Source organism: Trichoplusia ni, chromosome 1 (assembly GCF_003590095.1).
Source record: "Trichoplusia ni isolate ovarian cell line Hi5 chromosome 1, tn1, whole genome shotgun sequence".
In the NCBI taxonomy this organism is placed as follows: Eukaryota; Metazoa; Arthropoda; class Insecta; order Lepidoptera; family Noctuidae; genus Trichoplusia; species Trichoplusia ni.
The window spans coordinates 18,916,650-18,922,649 of record NC_039478.1 but is presented as its reverse complement, the minus strand read 5'-3'; positions in this window follow the sequence as shown (position 1 = coordinate 18,922,649).

The following is a 6,000-nucleotide window of genomic DNA, read 5'->3' as shown; positions in this document are numbered from 1 at the left end:
TATGTTTTAGAAACATCAACATTATATTTGGTAAGATACCTATGTGTTGTTAAGAAATCAACTAGGTACATAATATCTCTGATGTGGCTATCACAAATGACATTAAACAGATATCACATAAAAAACATAAAGGTATTATTTCAATCCGGATTCTTCACGTTCACGTATAAGCTCAATGACTAAGACCGTTGCTCTGAGAGAGACACCGCTACGTGCGATATAATACGCTATCTCGCGTCCACAAAAACAAAATTCCTGCTTCAACACCAAATACTAAACGCCATATCACACCTACCGAACCTTTTGAAGTTATCTCTACAGTGTCAACACCATTTTAGGGCCGATACAGATCTGTTTTATTTAATCTCATTTGTTTCAGCATTTCAAATGAATGCGCATAATAATTTAGACTTTAATCTAGACTTGTGTAATGTGTCTTGCTCCAGAAATGGGTGGGCAGCGAGTGAGCGGCGATTGATAGTTTAAACACTTAAGGATATCTTTGGTGATAAGTGGACACTGTACTGGTGTTCTGTATTTGCTTAAAGGTTATTTAATGGTGTGAATAACGGTACTTTTCGCTTCTCGTTTCCAAAACCAATTGCATTTATTTGTTAAAAGAATACGAATGTGATTAAGAGGAAATAAGTGAAGATAGTATATTTATTAAGGCATATCATTTAATAGGTTAAGCTGGAGAAATAAACATATATAGTATTCTATTTTACAGTTAGGTAGATTTAAATGGGTAAGGTGAGGTATACATGTCCTGAAGTCAAACGATGCATTGGAAGAATTCATACAAATAATATTTTTCAACTAAAGCCTGTATCATCGAAATGATCACTACAAATTACCTTCAAGATATCATACATTGTAACTGAAATAAACTCCTGGAAATAAAAGTAGTGCAACTTTAAATGCCCCCTACCATTTGCAATAAATCAGCGAATTCGTTTAACACTATCTAAGAATCGAAATACATAATTATTGTACTCGATGTTCGCCAAATACGCGCTTGGTAGCCGTATCCGATCGACACGCCTTTCTGTCTGATTTATTATCTCGATCCAATTCGAATTTAGGGACAGGTGGTAGGGTCTTGTATCTATGCGGCCATATTTTGTATTTAAATTGAATGGGGAAATTTGGAATTATTGGGAACATTTTGCGTGATAATATTGTGAATTGATTGATTCATTTGTTATATTGTCATCCAAATCCCCATAAAGTATACCCATAAGTATTAAAATGTTAAGTACTGTTTTTGATATATTCGTATCAGGAAACCAAAAACCATTTCTCTAAAAGATTTCTACCCATCTAAAATCACGAAACACGTCACACAAAAACCTGTTAAAACAGTAAACAAACTAAAAACCGGTCAAGTAAAGTCCAGTACAAAACGGCACCAATAAATCTCAGATCAGTAGCTTACCTTAAAGAAAAATCGCCATCAATCGCAGGTGAAAACACCCCATTGCATAGAAAGCTCCTGCGTATCACACGTTTGTACGTGCGACAATTTCCTTACCCGTTTTTGATGGTTACCAATTGTAAGTCCAGATGGCATATGCAAAGCAGAAAGACAGTGCACCAAATATAGTCAGAGAGCCTTAAATGGGGGTGAACACCTTTCCTGCAATGATGTGCTTTGGTTTAAGAGGCCAATACGTAGCTGTTTTTGTCGTTCGTGTGAATGAGGTGGGAGTCACAGGCGGGAGAGAGCTGAAGCATTCTTATTAAGTGATGTTGACAGGAATATAGATGGACATCTTCTTTTACGAGCCTGTTTGCCTGAAAATAAATGGAATTTTCTTGTTTTGTTGAATAAATTTGGTGTTAGTTTAGAGTTATGGTTTCTAGCCGTATGTGTAAACAATGTAGTCATATAAGTAGAAAGTTTTCAAGTTATAACAACATATTTAAACATTTTTTTTCTTTTGGTTTTATGCTTGCTGATAAACAAACTAAAAATGTTAACTACCATCTTCAAATATATAATCAGACTTCATAAAAAAAAACACACACACCATTAATATCTCTAAATAGTGCCAGAAAATCTTCCAAACTGTGTCGTAAATCTCTATACATTTCATACGAACACAAACCTACTAACAATTTTATCATCCTAGACCCGCTCCCACATCAGGCTTGCGCCGCACGCAGACATGTTTTACAGTCGACGTCGGCGCTACGTCTTCGCCCGTTGTAAATTGTATACAGTTTTCGTCAATCAGTGTTCCGATTAGCCCCAAGCGACTGTTTAACGACTTCTGGTGTTCCCAGATCATCCTTAATATGTAATCGTATTGTTTTATAGAAAATCAACCTTAACGTTCAAGACTTTAGGAATATTTTTAGAACTCTGTTGAATGTTTTAGTTTTTACCATTCTTGTTTCGTCTTCTACGTCATTTTCCTGATTGCTTTTACCAAAGGATTAATGTTCAATGATGAATACGTTACAAAAACCATAATTATGATCGAAATCAGAAACGGTGTGTTTCAATCTTCATTAACTGCATTCACACATTTCATACACAATCATACAGTTTAAAATCGCCAAGTCGTGTTTCACGTTAACCGGCAATCGGTTACATCCATATTAAAAAAACATTTTGACATCGCAGATATTTCTTAAGACAAAGATTACGGTATTACACGCGTATGATAAATCACAACAATTTGTATTTATACCCAAAATGGACGATAAACATAAGAAAAAAATAAGATAAAATCAACAATGTGCAAACTTTGCAAGAATTACTTAATTAAACCGTAATTTTAAAACATCAGATAAAATACCTGAGATTGCAACCCAAATATCGGACTTTGATATATCATTCATTTTGCGATTCCGGTGATTTCAAATGATAAAAATCTGGGCGATTTATAAAATATTCTCGGACGCGACGTGGTAAATCGATCTTACAAATTAAGCCAAAAAGGATTGTATGAAATTAATATTGTAGAACAGAGAAATTCTTTTGCATTACTTAAACGTTTGGTATTTTTACTGAACTCTAGTGTAACTTGGCTCAAAATGTTTCGTACACTAAATGTTACAGTTGAGAAATCAATTTCATTAAAAATACAAAAAAGTTTTCAAAGTTATCACATCTGGTGTAAAAACATTAGCTAAAGATAGTAGAAATGAACCAGAAAAAAAGGAGAAGAAAATCAATAACTCAAGCACACAAACGAAATCCTTAAACAATACAAATAAATGCATCCATTGGATGAGTGATTATCATCTCATCACACATCTGACGTACCTGATTCACTGCAGACACTCAAGTTAACCCTTATATATCAAATAAAAAATAAATACAGCTCTCGTTAGCCGGGTGGGTCAAGGGTCTGGTTCAGAAAGCGGTATTCCTCAACAGAATGTGCGTTGTATGAAAGTTTCTCGCCAAGGGCCTGACCACCAGCAGCTTCAAACATTTAGCGATGTCAGTTGTCAGAGAGTAAGGAATAAATTTACACATCTTGAAATCATTTCAAGACGCTTAACTTACAGTTGACTAAATTAATGAAATCCGGTTATCAACGGATACAGAAATGACCGAATATTTTAATTACTTCATCGGTATCTTCATTATGATTTAATAAAATTTTAAACAGTGATTCATATCAATCGTATTTATCTTTCTTTTATCCGCAATGCTTTTACGCAAGTGTCGCGCTACTGCGGTCACCATTACATTTATCACTTACCTCATTACCACCAATGCTTATAAAAATATCGAAATCAGACCAAACCAATTTATTCCCGTCATTGGCTGATGGAGTATCTTCACCCAAAAACATCAAAGATTATTCATAAGAGCTGAATCCATTACTCGGTACCCCTTGTCTTACAGACGTGCCCAATCCTTCATCGCTCGTTCGCGAAGCCAAAAAAGGCACAAAAAAATAACATTTCGGATATGTTAACAGTGCCCAGTCACGCCAACTTGTTACCACCGGCCCAAAACATGTTATTATACAACATTTATTTAATTTTTTTTTAACCCGCGTCCGTTTGTTACGAGAACGGGGGAATCGGTTTAACAAAATACACAATTGCGCACGCGATGCCACAAAAGTGATTTTTTGGGAAATTTTCGCTGTCGTGTTCTGTCAGTTGTAAAGTGGCGTGTCATTTTGTGTGTTTATTGTGGCATTTTTGGGTGAGATTTTGCAAATATTGGACTTATTTGTTGACAGACGAATTGCAGGGACTTCGTACTTGAAGTTTTGGTTTTAGTTTCACCTACGTCACTTTATCTTGAATTGTACTTGGAATCATCGTATGTAACAGATGAATTTCCAAACTTCCCATCACTGCGTACTCCAAATTCAATGAAGCGCTCACGAATAAGATCGCGTCCTGACCTCTACAGCTCTTCACATTACCACAATGTTTGTTCAGTGGGAGCTGAACATCCAATTTTTTGGCCCATCAAGCCACTTGATAATCATAACACTTCAAGACCCGTGTTACTGGTTCTGTGAATTTTTAAGTTTATTTTAGAAAGGTATTTGGGTTTGAATGCTCTTGATAAGTATACGCTGGTCCGAGTGAAAAGTATGAACCACATTACTAACAGCCAATCAATTGCAATTCTTTGCGACGCACCGGTCATTCGCGAGAGACTGCACGGCGGTTTAGGTTTAGTCAATAAGAGACTGACACTACCCATTTTCTATCCTGAGGAGGTCAAAGCCTATGAGGATTACACCGACAACAAAAAAAAAACAATCCTCGTGAAAATTTTCTTGATTTGCTGCAACACCTTCCTAGATATAGGTATTTTATAATGCGATTCAAAATAAATTTTGTCTTCAAATCATCCGTTAAGTCTGGAAGTTGCCAATTGATAGGAAAAATCAACTTCAAGTGCTTTCTTTCCTCAAGTTTACATTAGTATCCATAAAGAATTTACGTTACCTATTTAAAACATTTTATGTAATTTGCAAGGTCACAAGTTTAATACCAACTAGTTCTTTATTTATTCTATTTTCATACCCACCATACTTAAATGAGATGACCGAATTTATACTACAGGTGTTGAAGAGCCTTAAAATAGCACCAGCGCCAACAGCTAGATCACGAATGGGTCGAATATTGTATAATGATGTTTTGATACGAGTTTCAACTGTTTTCCTAATATAGTCACTTCCAAAGTTATCTAAACATTTGAAAAAACGTGAGTAACGAAATCTTGAATATGGATGTTGATGACATTATTACAATCGGTCAGTGGAGTCACTTGAGCGGTTTTAGGATTCTGTACGCAACGAGTTATATCTTAACGCTCCGTTCCGCTGTCTATATATCTTTTCGCCCGTCTGTATGGTTGTATCTCATTAACCGTATTATCTTCACAATTGAAATCTTTAAAGATGATGTATGTATATTTCTCATTTTTGAAAATCGACGTTGAGCGTTTTTTTCTAAATTTTCCTCTACCTATTTGTACGCATCCCTTACTGTCACAAATCCAACTCGCAAATGATCAGATTTTTTAATGTTTGTGTGAATCCAAACCTTTATCGTGTAAATACTTCTCAGTAGTTACATTAATTGATTTCTTAATTTATTATTTTCCTTAACCCTCTTTATAACGCACTTTAGGACCAGTAACATGACTTTAAAGAGTTCACTAGGCTGAATAAATTATCACATTGCTTCCTTGTAAAATGAAAATAATAATAAACAAACAGAAGAATGTGGTTAATTGTTGGTAGCAGGAAATGTCTTCATGTTTAACATCCATTGCTGCTTTTATAGATAACAGAATGTAATCTGAATGAAGTTACCGCGCAGTGAATGGGGTCGTAAATATGATGAAATTGTATAATTTTCGTGTCATTGCTTGTTCGGTATTTAAAATGGTCTGCTGTAATTATGAAATGACGTACTCAAGTTATTGTAGATGAGTTAATTTCTCACTAATAAGTAAGGGTCATTTTATTTATGTGCGATCCGAGGCGAAATTTTGTTAAAGGC